We start from the raw sequence: 18,766 nt of genomic DNA on the forward strand, positions 1-18,766 counted from the left end.
GACTTGATCAAATCATGTTCTCTGCTAAGAGTAAGACAGCTTTGGGAGTTTTTTTCCATAAATCTCTGTCTGTGGAACAAAACCAATGGAGAAAATAAAAAATAGACAATTAACATATATATATATATATATATATATATATATATATATACACACACACACATTTGTGAAAAAAACGCCTCTCGGGCATGCTAGTGCAGCTCCTATCTCTTTGAATGGGGAAACATCAAATTCTCCAAAACTGTTCACCAAGTTTAAGATTAAATTTCATATTTGAAATCATCAATGAAATCTGACAATAACTGTCTCATAAATGTTGTTTCTTTTGCTCAAATGGCATTAAAAAAAGCTTATTTTTCAGGCTAGACCAGCCAGTGCACATGTGCAGTCCTGAGCTCACGTCTCAGAACACTGACTGTTTCTATAGAAACGAGGACTTCTAACGGCAGCTGCAGTGACGCGCTGACTTTACAGATTAGCGATTGGCTCTTTTACTCAGAAGGCGGGCCTTCGTTCGATAGAGCGGCCATACTGAGCGTCTTGGGTATTCTATAGTCTTTGGATAAAGTCACCAATGCTCTGCTGATTCTATAGCTGAAGATTTCCAAATATCTACTGGTATTAATATAAGCACAAAATCTATATGATGGGAGCTTCATGGAATGGGTTTCCATGGCCGACCAGCTGGAGGGGATGAGAGGGGGGATGAGTATGGATGGAGTGGTGTAAACCATGCCGCCACTGGACTCTGGAGCAGTGGAAATGTGTTCTGTGAAGTGCTGAATCATGCTTCTCTGTTTGGCAATCTGATAGGTGAGTCTGGGTTTGGCGGATGCAGGGAGAATGTTCCCTGCCTGACTACATTGTGCCAACTGTAAAGTTTGGCGGAGGAGGGATAAGTGGTATGAGACTGTTTCTCAGGGTTTGGACCAGGCACCTTACATCCAGTGATGGAAAAGCTTAATGCTTCAGCATACCAAGACATGTTGAACAATGCTATGCTTCCACCTTTGTGAGAACAGTTTGGGGAAGGCCCTTCCAGCATGACTGTGCCCCAATGCACAAAGCAAGGTGCATAAAGACATGGTTGGATGAGTTTGATGTGGAAGAACTTGACCGGCCCATGCAGAACCCTGACTTCAACCCCATCAAAGACCTTTGGGATGAACTAGAATGGAGACTGCGAGCCAGACCTTCTCATCTCAAAACACTCCAAAATCTTGCGGAGAACCCACCCAAAAGAGTGGAAGCTGTTGTAACTGCAAAGGAGGGAACAACTCCATATTATTGTCCATGTATTTAGGATGCAATGTCATTGAATGGTCAGGTGTCCCTCATAGATCGCATACTATGTTGCTGTTCCTTATAAAGTTATCATGCACTAGGAAAAAAGATTTATTTACTCGCCAAAGCCCATTTTTTAATGTGTATTTGGCACTTTGCAAGCATTAACTCTGAACCCTGGTAGCTATAAGTCAATTTGTTATCAGGTGAACTGTACTGAAAATCTAGAGAGAAACCTACTGACTGCACCCTCTGTGACTGGTAGGCAATAAAATTGCTGTAATGTGAAACTGAGGTTCTTATTCTCTCATTTCCCTCCAAAAACAAACCTGTCTGAATGGTTCACCACAATAGACAATGTGCATTTGTTCAACTGCAACTACTCTCTTTCAAATCTAATCTTAGAGTGTGAATATTCAGTGTCACGGTGCAGCTCTAGTGCTTAGCATTAACAATTAGCACTAGCAAGCAGAATAATCATTAGCTCTTCTGCACAGTGAGAGAATGGGATCTTGTTTCTGCGCTGGCATGTCCAGGCGCGCGATAATGCCCCTGGTTGAAATGCCCCATGGCTCCTTGACATAGCGATGGTTTGCTGGATGGCTGAGCTGGCACAGAGATGGCCAATCTGAGTCACACAAAAAGAGAGAGACCGACACACACGTCTGCCGCTTACACACCCACCTGCAGCAAAAATGGCCGCGCCAAAGCCCCAAAGAGACTTACTCACCAGTGAGACTTCTCTCTCATTCGTTCAGCCAGATCCCAGGCAGAGGCCACCCTCCCCTTTCTCTCCTCTGCTCCTGAACCGTATCGGGCCCCCCATGCTCAGACAAGGCCCCTGTTGATGGAGATGATTGGAAAGACGGTGAAACCGCTAGACTCTCAGGAAGGGCCAGGGATACAGAGCCACAACCAAGTCATCTGTTAGCAATCGAGCAACGGGGGCCTGATATTAAAGAGTCATGCGGGTCACAGATTGAGGTCTCTACGCCCCATAAGGAGCCCTACTGTTTCAAGACACTACTTTCCAGTTGCAAATAAGTGTCGGGAGGGTTTTGGAAAATCACTATACAGTGTGTTTAAGAGAAAAGACTTTTGTAATGACGTAAATGTAATTATGGTACCAGTGGGTGGCTTGAGTGGTTTAGAAAACCCAAGGAACAAGTTGCAATGGTGAATTTATGTTTGTAAACACTTCCAAGTAGCCAAGCAGCACTGACGGATGCTTTCAGACCAATTTCTGATCTGCAATCCAAAAAATATTCAAGGTAATTTTGTGTATGGACGGAGGAAAATTGTGAAAAGGGTGGGGGAAAATCCTTAAATATGACAGGAGACGTTAAGTTGCTGTCCCTGACAAAAGTATATGGAAAATGAGTGAGGCGTGATTCTTTTCCTACATTACCACAAGGCCGTGTTAAGCCTTTGAGTGTGAAAAAATGGGCTAAAACTTCAGCAAAGGCAGATAATATGAGAGAAGAGCGGATAAACGCAGATCTAAAGGTCACAACAACGCAGCACAAAAACGCGTCAAGGGCCCAAAGCCGCTCTTCATCAAACCCTGTTATTTAAACATTAAACGCAACAGTGGAGGGGAGAGGCATGAGATGATGATGATTTGCGATTTAATGATTCCATCACCATATTAGGAGATTAAGATGTCCGTGGAAATAGATTAGTTCTACATCCATTTTCACTCTGACTGACAGAGACCCAAAAAGCTCAGAGACGGAAATATGAAGAATGAGGCGTGCTGTGACAGATTGTGACCTGAAGAGCGCCAGTAAGAGAACTACCGCCACCTGCTGGTGGTGACAGGAATATATCAACTGTATTTTTTTCAACTGGGAAGTAAGCTATTTCCTGTGAACGTGTGAAACTTCCAGTTCATTAGCTGCTATTCAGTAGTTAAATAAATAGAAGAATAATAAAGTACAGTAAATTGTAAAACCATGTGCTCAAACCAGTGTGTTTATGATCATAATAATAATAAATTAAAATAATATGTAAACAAAATGCCAACTTGCAACTTCAGGGAGCTGACACTGGAAGCCTCACACATCCAACATTAAAAATGGCCTCTTATGTTAAAAATAAAGTTGATAGCCCATTTGTCATATGGACTACTTTTACGGAGCTGTTTTAGCATTTTCTGACTGTAGCCAAACTGTTTTTTTTTTGTCTGGAAGCCTGTGTGAAGATTCTTCAGAAATATCTAATTTGTTTTCCAATGAAGAAAGAAGGTCATCTGGATTAGGAACTACACGAGGGTGAGTAAATGTCCAGACCATCATCTGATCGCACCCATGGACATTCACAGGCTCTTGCACTGCCCGAATAATCAAAATGAGGCTGCGAAGTGTTGAAGAAGTAAGGGAACTATTATTAAATGATCAAATCTTCAGTGCTGACTCGCTCTTCTCGAAGCCATCAACTTCAGCGATCTCAAGTCATTACGCTTTGGCTTATGCGAGGTTTAATTACAAGAGCGTGACCCTCCTTCTGCTGTTCCCGATAACATCAGCGATGTGGCGGAAACGGTCACATGCTCAAACACGCTGAGGCTCAGGAGTCAATTAGTCAAGAGTACAAAGGAGACTTAGAAGGATGAGGAAAAGACAAATAGAAGACGAATTCTGCAAAGGATATAAACAGCAACTTGGGCAAATGAGGGGGGTGGGGGGACAAATGCAAAAGGAAACAACGCTGCAAGTTCATTCATTAGAATTTCAAATCGGACAAACTTGAGATGACAGCAGCGTGCTTGTCAAATCAGATCATGGCCTAGCAGAGCGGAGAACCTCCCGGTGCTTGAAGCTAAAAGCAAGAACAGCTCATCGCAAACAGCTTCCTGGGGACTGTGTGTGTAATGCGCATATGAGTGTAAGTGTGTGTGCAATTACTGCAGCATGTAAGACGTCTTCATCGCCTTTGATTACTGCGGCCCGCCTTTTTCCCGCCTGTCCACCCTGAGATGTCACTCTCCCCCTAAATGAGAAGTGACAATTAAAACGTTCTCTTAAGGCACTCAAAATCAAGACATGCTGGCAAGGCTGGCGGAGTGCCGTTCACCATGGGGCCGGAGCTAGCGAGGTGAGATGCCACAGTCTGATCTGCCCCCCGGGCATGGAATCAGGCGTTAAAGTGATGATGGCTGTCCGCAGGCCCAGCACCAGTGGGTAAGACAGAGTAACACACGCACTTATGGAACTGGAGGGTCGGTGAAGAAAGAGAGAGGGCTGAAAATGTGTCTTTAATGCAAAGGAGGGAGAATATTAAGGACTAGATTGACTGTGCTACATCAGATGCTGTGGGGTAAATAAAGAGAGAGTGAGAAAGTGAGAAAGAAGATCTCAAAGGTTTAGCTGAGTCAAGCCAATTTCACAAAGCACATCTTCCATCAGTCAAAATGGTTGGGGATCAAGAACCAAGAATCAAGTACCTTTATAAAGAAATACTGGAAACAAAGAACTATCATTTCATTAATGCCTGTGGATGAAACGCTGTACTAAAATACACTTACAGTGTTGTCTGTATTACTATTCAGCAGCCCTTGATAATAGCGCAACTGAAGATGTTCGATTCCCAAACTAATGACTCTTATGAGCGGCTCATTTTAGTGAATCAAACAGCTGAGATTTAAACCTGTGTAGTTACTGATTGGTTGTTCATATCAGTGCTGCTATTGTTAACTAAAACTACTAAAACATTTTTTTTGTTAATTGAAATGAAGCTGAAACAAAATAAATACATCTAAATATTAGATGAAACACGTACATTTAAGAAATTAAAATTAGACATGGTGCATTGGCAACTAAGTGAAACTAAATAAGTTTAAATTAATTAAGTTGAAGTACTAAAATTACTACAATTAAAACTGAAATATATAAATTGAAGCTAAATAACTAATAAAAAAAACAAAAATGGCAAAAGCACATACAATTACTACAACTAAAAATATAAAAATAAAAGCTAAATATTAATGAACACTAATAAACCTAAAATAATAATGGTTCATATGACAACATTTAAAGATAGAAATTTTGTCAGTAGTTTTATTTTATAAAAATAAATGAATCAATAAAATGTTACCATATTTTTTTAAACTGTTAGTATTATTTATACACACACACAATATGTAGTTAATTTATGCGACTTCGAAATATAGACTGTAGAAAGTCATTAAAATGCCTATGTAAACATACCTTTTGCAAGAATTGTTTGAAATTTACTATTAAAATTAAATAATTGATTTTCTCCAAATATATTTTCTCAAGTTCTAAAAGAATCAATAATGGAATCACTAGAAAACTGGAACTGGAACCAAAATAAATAAAAACCTTCTGGGAGCACATTTCTGCATGTCGACTTCTGCTTTAGCATTGTACTTCTCACATATTAGGGAAACGCTGTATGGGACAACTAGCTATATTGTGATGTACTTTGGATGAATTGCTTCTGCTTTCATTATTCTCACATATAAGTAATTTTTGATTAAAGCAATCTGAATGAATTAATGTAAATATACATTTCCTGGCAAAAACACACCACTGCTTACAGAAGAAGAAAGCTTGAGAAAGGGATATGGATTTGGCTCTGTGTGTGGGACACAGTAGAGAAAGAGAGGTTGTTTGGGCAGGATACCAGGTCAGTCAGTAGACAGCTGCAGCACTGAGGGAGATAAAGCCAAACTAGCCTGGCCTCAGTGAGGGCACAAAGATCCAGACCCCCACCCTACAGAGACCAAGGTTTCAGAGCACAGCCAAAGAAGGATCCATTTCAGATTTATCCAAACTCTTTAAAGTAGAACAGAGGTCATCGACTGGATAGGATGAGAACAAAGGGGCATCACGTCGAGGCTTACCGCTGTTGTACCTTTGCAGAGAAAAATACAGTTCCCAGAGACCTTGGCACAGCCACTGAGCAAAAGATAAGCACATAAACATACAATATCTGTATTACAGAGACTCCAGAAAGTATTTGGACATTTTTTTTTAAATGTCTGAATGTCATTAAATGAAATCGCAAACTATCAAAGCAAGAGGGATCTGCAAGCCAATGGATGCTAAAACTTTTCTGAGCTTTTCTGGTGTCAAGGCAGATGGAAGCCCATTTCTGTTTAAATAAATTACATTTAATAAAGGATTTGTCACATTATTTCTCTAATGTGACATTTCTATAACATTATATCTCCCAATTTTGACTTTATATGTCACAATTATATATTTTGTGAATTTATCATACCTGTGACTTTATATCTCAAAATGTTTTATCTAAAATTGATCTATATGTTGTAATTCGACTTTATATCTCACAATGTGACTTGATTTCTTATTTTAAACTCACAATTGCCTGTTTTTTATATAGGTGGAAATGGATTAACTATGAACATTCCACTAACGTTTGACAACCAAATACTTTCTGTTGCCATTTTGAACATTATATCTATTGTTTTGTCATTTGAAACCTTAGAAACTGTGTTCGAGCTACATTAATTTGATTATATTACGCACTGACGTACATTTTTTAAGGTGACTTAAGTGACCAAATACATTTTGAGGCCACTGTAGACAGAGACAACAAACGTCCGATGCCCGAAAGGAGTGAGCGCAACAACTAAACACAAGTTTCTGGACGCTTTCCATGTTACATTGTTTAAGCCGAGATTTACAGGAACGTTTAGACGGCGAGTGCCCGCTGGTTTGGCACGGTCAGTCGTTTGCAGATTTAATCTGATCTATTATGCTGATGAGTTTGACTCGTTTCCAGAGCCTTCAGTGGCTTCACACTCACACAGTGAGCTGGCAGCAGACTCCATCACCTGCGCTGGTGAGCACACCGACACTTTGTCACTCAGTCACACCTGATACGAGTCCAAAAGCAGGTTGTTCACACCAATTCTAGTTCACTTTCTCTCCTCGAGCGTGCCAGAGAACTCTTTTGTCTCTGGAAATTTAAGTAAGAGGAGGTGTGCTTCTCTTCCTTCCTGGGATCCTTCGCGTGTATGTGTGTGCGTGTGTTTGGAAGAGAGGCATGAATGAATTAATGATGTCTAAAGTAAGGAGGGCATGTTATAATGATGAATGTGTGTAAAGTGTGTTCATAGGACAGCGGAGCAGGAAGTAAGTGTGAGCGAGTAGAGCTCAGCTTCAGCCCTGCAGCTTCTAAACTCTAAGAGACGCTCTCCAGCGAACCCTCTCATATATCATCACAATACACAGTCCCAGCACTCCTCTCCCTCATTCCTATGCGCTCTCGCTCCACCTTCAGCATACATGCACATTTTCTACAAGATGTTTTAGAATGTTATAGACTGGAAACTAAAGCATAACAAAACATAAATGGATAGTTCAATCACAAATGACATTATATACTCACCCAGCATGTCGTTCCAAGCCTGTAGGACTTTCTTTCTTCCCTGGAACGTGAAAAATACAAGTTTAGCAGATGGTCCCAGGGTGCTCTTTTCTCTGCAATGTCCAAAAATGCATAACAAAGGAATTTTAAAGGTATATTTTTAGTGAATAATGAGTTCTTCACACAGCGCTATTACATGGCTTCAGAAAACTAAGCGCACATGTTGTGTGGATCACTTATGGTGCTTTTTGTTGGGTTATATGGGTTTGGAACAACATGACAATTTTCATTTCAGATTGAAGGAACTATTCTTATAAATGTGTGTATGTGTACTGAGGTTTCATTCTAAATGCTAAATATAATGTATAATAAGCTGATTTACAATATTTACAAGATTTCTATATTGAATAAATGCAGTTCTTTTTAACCCTCTATTCATCAAAGAATTTTGACAAGAAATTTTAACCACAGAAAAATATTACTTAACACAACTGTTTTTACTATTGATAATAACAAAAAAAAAAGAAACTTAAGCACCAAATCAGCATATTAGAATGATTTCTGAAGGATCATGTGACACTGAAAATAGGAGTAATGGCTGCTGAAAATGCAACTTTGCCATCACAGAAATAAGTATCATTTAAAAATATATTAAAATAAAAAAACAGTCATTACAAATTGTAATAATATCTCACAATACTACTGTTTTTTTACTGTATATTTGATCAAATAAATAAAAATCTTTTGAATGGATGAAACACTACTACAGAAACAAATAGGGTCTCTCTACACTACAAATCAAACCCAATAAATCAAACGCCACTCATTTGAACCCAAGATGAAAAAAAGGAGAAAAGTGAGGGATGGAATGTCACTGAGCTGAGGATAAGGTGCTAGGAAGTATTTTTTCATGATTTTATATCAAATGCAAAAAAACTTGACCATTATTGTGTTGTCATTTTTTGATATATATGGAAGCCCGTTTCCGCCACTGAATAAAAAATAGAAAAAAAGGTAATTTTTTCACTCACTCAGAGGTCACCAGAAACCTTGCGGTGTTCTCTCCATGACTGCAAAAGGACAAAACAGCCAAAGGCAAATCTGTAAACTCAACTACAGGAAATAAAAAATTAAAAAAAACAGACAACCAAAAACAAAACATCCCCCGTCCAGGACAGCCATGAAGACAAATCCAATTATTTGTGTCTCATGTTGCAAATTTGTTCTAATGGATGGAATAGGAAAATAAATAAGTGCCTGCAAAAGGAAACAAAGGGATGCGATTTCTAATTAACATGAAAGAGAGACGTGTTAGTAAACCCATCTTTCATCCTTCTCCTCTCCTCATAGCCGGCACATTTGTTTGTGCCCGAATGTTGTCTTTTAGAGGGAAGCGTGTTTCCGTTTCGCCAGCAAATTAAATGTCAACAGATTTAACATCGGCTCCAATCTCGTTTTTTCTGGAGCGTTTTGTCGATTTTATTGTTCATTAAGCGGTTTTTTCTTTGCATTGCTTGCGCTCAAGCGGCTTTATTTGTCACATCTTGGCTTTGAAGATCACAAAAGCCCGGGACAATAATTAGGTTTAGTGTAATTACGAACTGAGCATAATGAAAGAGTTGAAGGGAAATGTCTGGCCCTATCTGCTCACTGCCTCTCTCCGGATAACCATTAATCCCACATTAGCCCTGCACTGTCACTCTAAACAACAGCTTTGAGAAAGATGGTATGATCAGATGACCCTGACCAGGTCACACACATATGCTGAATGTGATATCAAAGATGTAGGGCGAGGTCGGATCGCTCCAGCTGCTACGTAAAACACTGAGGTTTAGATCCTGTCAGCAGGCCGCCTGCAATAGACCCTAAACAACAGTAATAATGAGAGGAAAAAGTCATCCATCCAGGCTAAATGTCAGTAGTGATGCAAATAAAAGCTTCTGTAATGATGTGACTCTACCAGAGAATTATAAAGCGAAAGATTGGCCTCACACAAGCCTAAATCAGCCATATCTGGTTTGCTGTTGTTCAGCTCAAGCTAAGTTCAAGGAAGCGTATGGTAAACAGCTTTTTTTTCTTCTTTCGTTTTGACAAGAAAACACCTTTTTCGATTAGCTTTATAAATACCCCAGTAACTTACCTGATTTAGGGCTTTTATACACTCCATGCTGTGTGTCAATGAGCATGTGACAACTCCTGTGCTGCACCTGTATATCTGCAAGCTTCTTTGGCAGTCTGGAGATAAGATCTGTAGCGTGTATAGAGCAAAAAAATTATAATAATGTTTGTTTGCTCAAAAATACTGGATAACTGAATTATTATAAAGCCTTAAATACACAGACAGACAGACAGACAGATAGACAGATAGATAGATAGATACCATATTTACAAACAATATGAATGATCCAAACAAATGCAATGATGTTATTGTCTGTCTGTGTAACATGCGGCAGCATTTGTCATGACAATGTCACGCTCCCGTTTCTGTGTCTGGATAGACATGTGTGGTGTGTAAAAAGCACACAGATGAAACTCCAGATGGCGAGGACAGACCTGTGCAGCGTAATGCAGGGAAGAACAGCCTGGGTGTGTGGACAGGTTCCCAAAAGGCTGGATGTGCGGCTTCCTCAAGACGGGTGAGGACTGTCCCACACATATGAAGTGCACATTACCTTTGATCAGCAGATTATTTTAGGGCAATGACTTTACCCTCTTAATAACGTCAGCCCCCAAAGGTTTACTCACTTTTCAATGGGGCAGTGCCTGGAATGATGGGCAACAATTTAGGGACACTGGTGCGGTGTTGCAGAACATGAGATCACCTTGAGGCGCCACTGGGGAAAAAATGAGGATCCAGTTCAATATTACATTAACAAATTAATTAACAAATTAACTCTGAAAACTGCACTATGAATAGACTGTGTCATGCTTTTTGTAAATGTATTATTAAATGATATATTTATAACCTTTACCATAACCTGTTAGAAATGTCTAGTGTGATGAGAACAGAAAAAGTATGAGAAAAGTAGCTAAATTTGGACACTAAATAACAGTTACTGCATTTCAAAATGATTTCACTGTACACGTACAATTTGCAGTTGGAATGAGGGTAGTTGACTCACCACGGAATAAATTAGTTTTAGTTTACCTAATCTTAAATCCAAACAGCGAAGCATGGAACGACATGCAGTGAAGATGAAACGCACTTTGTGCTGAAAAGACGAAGACGACTCATCTTTTGCGCCATCTTGTGTAAAAACACAATATTGCTGCAACAGTCAAAGCGTTATTAAGCGTGACCAGGAGATGGCAGTATTGAACCTTTAATACAAGCTTATTTCTTACAAAAACAACAAAACTCCACTGGACTACTGTATCAAGCCGTTGAGTACACTTTTAATGGTTGCTTGTTATTTCTTCAACCTATTTTCTTTGGGGACGTTTTCTATTAACCGTGTTCCGCTTAGAGCAGATCATCTTTGGAGCTCATTGTTTTCTATCTCTCGTGAGTCGTGCGTCGTCTCCATAGTTACAGGATACACGCCTACACTGCCTGAGAGCTCGTGAACATGGTGAGTCAAGTTTTAATGTTTTAATTAAAGAAAAATGTTAGTGAAAGTACCAAAATATCTGCATATATATGCAATAAATCTTTCTTTAAATGACTTATGGCTTCATATTGAATGAAACATAAGCAGCAAAAGCGAAAGTCCCGAGCCAAAATGTTATGTTTAACTATCCTGGCATTTGTTAGCAATGTTTGTCTGATTTATTATTTACTTTTTTTTCTGTAACGTTAAAGTTTTCCCCGTAATTAGTTTATTTTTATGTCTCCTTTAACAGCCACCAAAGGATGGAAAGGTATGTTGTTCGATGGGAGTAAATATGTTTGTAAAGACAGGGCTCGAAATTAACTTTTTTACTTGGTAGCACTGGTGCTCCCAACTTCAAAAAGTTAGGAGCACCAACAAAAATTTAGGAGCACCACAACTACAAATTATATATTAACAGATTTTATCCTTACATTCGGGAGCATATGCGACCAAAATGGTCGCAATTTCGAGCCTTGAAAGAGCTTTCAATATAAAATTACCTTTAATTGTATTCAAATTATTAATGTTTGTAGGTCAGCTTTGAACTTAAAAATAAAATCCCAAATTTTTCAGTAAAATAAAGTTTTAAAGAACATCTCTTCATTTTTGCACACACACAACTATTATATTTTGTAGAATATTTGTATAATAGCTTCATACTTTAAATCAAGCTTTAAAGGACATTAAACGTAAAATAATAATAATAATCTGCTCAGTTTTCACAATATAAATAATTTGCATTTTGCATCCAGTCTGCAAAAAAGAAAGAGGGAAACATCAGCAAGGCTGAGAGGGAGAGACTGCAAAGAGAGGCAGATGAACAAAGACGGAGAGAGGAAGGTGCATCTGCAATATTAATTCAACTAATTTGAAAGTTTTTACATTGATAATAAACAAACCTGTATACTGTTTCTGTCCTGTAGAAGAAGCTCGTGTCATTGCTGAGCGTGAGGAGAATGGGCGGCTGGAGTGGGAGCGAATAGAACAAGAGAAACGAGTTACTCGAGTTAAAGGTCTGATGAACTTCCATTTGAACATTCACAATTGTGTTGCAGACATTTCCCTGCAGTGCTTAGTGCATATGCCACTGATGTCAATGTCCACAGGACAGAGAGCGCAGAGAGGACGAGCTGAATGAACTGCGGCACATTCTAGATGAGAATCACTCTGCGGTCACTACGTGGGAATCTGAATGCAGGGACAAAGCTAAGGTACAAGACTCGTGTAGCTCTATTCAGACGTCTCAGGTGCAATAAAAGATCAATTAGTCTCTGGTCTTTATAGTGGGAGCGTTACATGCGTTGCGACGGCAGTCCAGATCCATCGGTGCAACCAGAAATCAACTCCTTCATCCGTTTGTGGCGAGAAGACTCAGAAACCCCGATTCAGCGGGTTTTGGAGAACTGTGCTCTGGCTCTTCAGGTAAGACCAACACTCTGGATCTGTTGTTTTTGGTTTATTCAAGTCCGTTATTGATGACTGAGATTATCCTGATAAGTCAAGGATCACTATTATTGCTGCTCATGATACTTTTAGTATTAAACATTGGCACATAACTCCATTTGAGGTCCATAAGTGGTACCTCAAATCATGTTCATTATTAAGGATCCGACTTTTATCTCTGTCTGATGAATGATAAAAAACTGATAAAATGTCACTGAATTAAGGCTATTTTCACCATGAACTGATAAGTATAACTTCAACATTTTAGTAATAATTCTAAATTTAGGTACATGTAATGACACAGAGGAACAATATTGTTGGAAACACTTTCAGAACATTTTTTTCCAGCTGATGAGCTATAAAATCATTGACAGCCAATTAGAATACACTGACTTTAAGCTTGAGCATTTAAAGCAGCAGGCGACAAAACTGCAGTGCGTGCCTATGTTAAAAAGAAAGTTATCGGCCACTCGTATGGATGCCAATATAGTTCTCGTTCTTGGTGTGAATGGACCTTAACTATTTCTCTTGGACAGTTGACAAAAGAACTGGACTTTCTCTTGAGCAAGGATCCCAATCCTTGTGTTGCTCAGCAGTATCGAGAAACACTCCTGTGTCTACAGTGTCTCATCCACTTCAAACTCAACCAGGCCACTGAGGAGCTTCTGAAGGTAAGAGCTATACTGAGATGTTCCTATGAAGCTCACTTCTATTTCAAGACAGATCAGATGTGTGTCTTTTGCTCTCCATCCAGTCCGCAAATTCTCATTCTGACATTGAGACCGGCAACATGCAGACTGCAGTCCAGGATGAAAATATCACTCTTTGTCTGTGGGCGAACCTCAACAAAAACCCAAGGTTTGTGTGTCTCCATGGTGAATTTTAGGCCCTATTGTGGAATAAAGGAAAAACTTGACAATACATGTTTCCAGGTTTAAAGGTTTCCGGTTTGAGGAGGTGGGTCTTGGCTTTGAGTTGCCAAAGCCACTTGCTGTGCATGACATTGCTGTTCGGATCCTTCACACACGATACGATCACCTGTCCCACCACAGCGAGCGAGAACAGGTCCAGAGAAAGAGATCCATGATGGAAGCCATTCTCACTCCACCAACTGAAAGCGCTGAGGATAGAAAGCTGGAGGGAGAGGGGGATGAGGGAGAAAGCTCAAAGCCAGTGGAGGAAGACAGTCGTTCAGTCAGATCAGAGAGCAGAAAGAGGGTAAGTGAGGCTTTGATCATGTGTATGTACTTATTTTCTAGTGGCTTCTGTTGCTGTTAATATCAGTGTGTGTCCATGTGTCAGAGTGCTGTAAGTGTGATCTCAGCTAAAGAGTGGAGGAAGAGCTCTTCAGTCAAGCCGTTAGAGGAAGGAGAAAGTCAGATGGAGGAAATCACAACAGCATTAGAAGCTGGTTTGGACTTTTCATATTTCACTTCCTGATTTTCCTAATTTCTTTCTTCTTTGTCCTTATATTAAACAAAATTAGATGATGTTGAAATCTTCATCACATAAAAATAATAGGGATGCACCGAAATTTCAAAATTTCGGCTGCCGAAAATTATTGCACGAAAATGGCATATTTTTGGCTGTTTTTCTCTTTCGGCCAAAACCTAAAAATGCCATTTTCGGCGGACAAAATGTCAGTGCATCCCTAAAAATAATATATTGATATTTAATATTAATATATTTTCTGTCCAATTTTAATGTTTTACTTTCAGTAAAACTGTGATTATTTTATTGGCTTGTATTTTTTAAATTCAGTATAATTAAAATTATTGACAAATTAAAAAAGTCTTACAAAATTATTTTATATTATTTAATTACATAAATAATTATTAAAAAGCATTTTCGGTTTCTGTTTTTGGCCAAGTGCATCCAGAATTTTCGGTTTCGGACCAGAATTTTCATTTCGGTGCATCCCTAAAAAAATAACAATGTTTTAGTTAACTGTTATATGTATAATACTACCAGTGATTTAAATCATTATAAAATGAATTGTTCCATCTCTTAAATCTACTGTGAAGCTCATATATATAACAGGCAAAATATGCACATTCTTTGAATTATAATAATAATAATAATTAAGTCCAGTGTGTTTAATATTATCAGATACACCAATTATTTGGCAGAACAATTATTTATTGTGGTTATTATTATTACTTTTAATTAACCCTGGTATTTTAATCTGCTGCCACGATTTTATAGAATCAGTAAAGCACTGAAGGATGTCACAGCACTTCACATTATGCTCCTGAACTATGGTAAATTTACTTTAACATACAGCCTCTCTTGGCTTATTGCTTTAATAAGTCTTTCAATTCTTATTGGATGAGCCGCGTTCAAAACCAATATTTTAGCCCCCCCAAAAAATTAAGCTGAAAATTATTTTGATGTTAGGCTGATAACCAATAAATCACTGCTATTAAAATTCTATACTACTATTAATGTATAAAAATACATACTGCAAGTGAATTTAGGCATTACATTATAAAGTATGAGAGACAGGTTTCCATTTTAGAAATCTGCTAAAGATTAATAACTAATTTATTTTTATTTTAGTGATTTTAGTACAACTTAAATTTCAGTTAGTTGCCAAGGCAACATTTCTATTTTATTTATAAATGTTTATTTATTTATTTTCCTAAGCTTTCCATCGAATATTTATATTGTCAGCTTTATTTTAATTAATGAAAATGAGAATGTTTTAATAGTTTTGGGTAATAATAGCAACCCTGCTCAATTTTTATTAAATAAAAAAATAGAATAAATATAAAGTGATATATTGTGCATCACTAGTAATACCACTGTAATGGCTAGGTTCTTGTAACTTATTACTTTATTAAATTGTCTCTAGATCAAAATGGTTCCAACTCACCAGCTGAACCTGTGATTGACAGTGCTGACGTACATATAGTGGATCTGCAGCAGTTCACACCCCTTGGCGGAGTCTTCTACTTTGATGTTTTCCATCTTCTGCCCCAGTCTCGCATAGTGAAGGGCTGGGAAATGAGAGAGGTACATCACTGGATGTAATCTGGGACAGTCTGAAAGAGACCATAGAGAATAATGTGCGTTAATTGTCATTTACTGTTGTGCTTCATCATAGCTGTTAGAAACTGGTCTCCAGGTCTTCCCCTATCCCACAGAGCAGACTCGCATTCAGAGCTCTACCTCAGTGAGGCTGGATGAACACAGTAGCACTGTTGCCTCATTGCCTGTAGGGGTTACTGTAGCTCTGCCTGACTCGATATTGTTTCTGGAGGATCCACCTGTGGCACATTGGGATCCTATCGGTGAACAATTGACACCACACATATGTAGCATCAGATTTTGTCTTGAATAAACAGTCTCTGCTCCCCGTTATATTCACATCTTAGTATTTTACCTCTTGCCTGTTATTGGACATCATTTTCTGCAGGTCAGCACTGGCGGGCAGACTGCATTTCTGAGGCATCCTATGACGCAGAGACCCACAGCATCTCCTTTAAGATGAACACATTCTCTGCCTTCACATTATTGCAGGAGTCATATGCTAACATGCCTTTCCAGTCATGGGAGCTGAGGCCTCTCGGTCAAGACTCAACTTTGTTCACAATCACTGGAGCTCTTATTGAAGTCAGCATCACTGTCAAGGCAAGAGAGGCCCTGTACAAAAATACACATATTTGACAAATAAGTGTGAAAAGATATCTACTTTAAAATAGAAATGTAGAACTTTTCTGTATTCATGTTGTTTGATATAAGGGTTTTGAAAACTAATATATATACAGTATATATATATATATATATATATATATACACACAATTTTTTTAAACATTACAAATTTCATGAATTACTTAATGATTATCAGAAATAATCAGTTTGCAGCATATGACATTTTACAACCTAGCTTTGCCTTGCCAAAAAGGGGACAAATTACCTGATATTTTGTCCTTACATTTAAAATTATTGACCTTGATAGACAGCCTGAAGGGGTCCTCGCTTTGAAATTTCCTGTTACATTTTTTCCCTGCCTGTTTATGCATGTTCATTGCACCATATGACTTTGATTTGGAGGTCAAAAACTTTTCAAATATTAGCAGTGAAAAAATTAAAGTGAAAAAAGTGACGTGACATGTGGCCAAGTATTCCCATACTCGGAATTAGTGCTCTGCATTTATCCCATCCAAAGTGCACACACACAGCAGTGAACACACACCCAGAGCAGTGGGCAGCCATTTTTTGCTGCGGCGCCCGGGGAGCAGTTGGGGGTTCGGTGCCTTGCTCAAGGGCACCTCAGTCGTGGTATTGAAGGTGGAAGAGAGCGCTGTACATTCACTCCCCCCACCTACAATCCCTACCGGTACGAGACTCGAACCCCGCAACCTTGGGTTACGAGTCCGACTCTCTAACCATTAGGCCATGACTTCCCCCATTACTGAATAGATGCACTCAAGTTATTGCATGTTTGAATTGCATTTTTTATATATTTTTGAATAAATTAATTAATGGATCCAAAAACTGCATCCAGTCATTGAGCCATTTCATTTATCTAAGACCAACAGTATGCCATCATTTCAAACCCAGGCCGTTTTCGATACATACCGAAGGCTACAAAAATGGTTTTCTCCCTGTGTGCATCACCAGTACTGATCGATAGCTTTTTGTTTCTCAGGGTAAGCAATGTATGCTGCACATGGAGGAAACAAAGAACCTAGATCATCTTCTAGGGAAGTGGATGAGCCCCTCAGAACTGCAGAAGGCCATGCAGAGAGCTGGAATCAATATATTTGTGAATGAGTATTCAGACAAGTACGTCAGCATCAACCCAAAGGTAACCAAGGGGCTGAATTGCCTTACACTCTTAAAAGCATTTTCTGTATTGGCATTGATGGTTCCATGAAGAACATTTAATATGAAGTAGAGTAAAAGGTCTGTTGCACAAAGGGGTCTTCAAAAGGTTCTTTAGATTATAAAAATGCTCCTAACACTAAGCAAAAAATGGTTCTTCTATGGCATTGATGTGGAACCCTTCTTTTGGAAGAGTTTAGAGTTCTTTCACTAATTCCTTTTTAAATGGGCCAGTCATAGAAACCCATGACGTAACAACTTTGAGCTTACGTAAATATATTTTTATCCATGTTTTTTCCATTTCTAGGACCCATTAATAGAGCACACAGTGTATGAACAAATGGCTCTAATGTCCTCAGCCGTGGCTTTTTCCTGGAGCCGCTGGAACACACAATGCGGACAAGAGCACCTTGTTCTTCAGGTACGTCATACACTCTGACAGACTGACTGAAGCACTATTAAACTACTGTACAGATGTTCTTTGTAAGCAGGCAGTACCTTTGACCTTTAACGTTTTGACTCTGTAGGCATGTGAACAGTTGGAGGCGGGGCCTGTGGCTGAGGAGGCATGGTCTCTTTACCTGCTGGGTGCTCAGAGGAACCAGCATCTGAAGATGAAGGAGCATGACGACAGCTTCTCTCCTGAGCTGACCGAGGGCAGCGAGTTCAACTCCACCTTTCTGCACATGCTCAGACAGGACATGAGCACCGAGGGCCAAGTCAGAGTCTGTCAGTCTCACTATCTCTACACAGACACAGTACAGAGGCTTCTGTGTGCAACACGTGTCCTCACATATTCCTGAGAAAAGAAAGCATACACATCCAGAAAGACTACACGCACACACACTAATATCTAAAACATCTGATACCTGTTTTGAATAATCATTGCAACATCTTGATATGCTGAGATATAACACCCTGTAAACTTCTTTATAGGCAGGTGGACTCAAATGATACACTTGAATGATTATTTATAACATAAGCAATAAATATACAGTATATATATACATAGTAGATAGATAGATACCACCACATAGGATATGAGAGCATGTGCACTAAATCTTTCATTGAGAAATTGTTCCTAAATGCAGAATATTACAGAAACTCGCAGGTGTATCTTATTCTAAAAAACTTTTAAAAACAATCTTCATTTAATCATAAATTCTATTAATAATATATTATTTTGGGGGCTGAAATATGACCCAGACATGTTTGGTGAGATTCTCCTCGATTTATAGATTGTTATACTCATGTT

General features: G+C 38.8%; 1 pseudogene; it reads left to right on the forward strand.

Annotated features, from left to right (window-relative positions):
* The first annotated feature begins 662 nt into the window (after nt 1–662).
* LOC107664833 (protein CASC1-like) lies at nt 663–18,535 on the forward strand (annotated as a pseudogene).
* The last annotated feature ends 231 nt before the right edge of the window (nt 18,536–18,766 follow it).

Source organism: Sinocyclocheilus anshuiensis, unplaced genomic scaffold (assembly GCF_001515605.1).
Source record: "Sinocyclocheilus anshuiensis isolate Anshui unplaced genomic scaffold, SAMN03320099.WGS_v1.1 scaffold299, whole genome shotgun sequence".
Taxonomy (NCBI): domain Eukaryota; kingdom Metazoa; phylum Chordata; class Actinopteri; order Cypriniformes; family Cyprinidae; genus Sinocyclocheilus; species Sinocyclocheilus anshuiensis.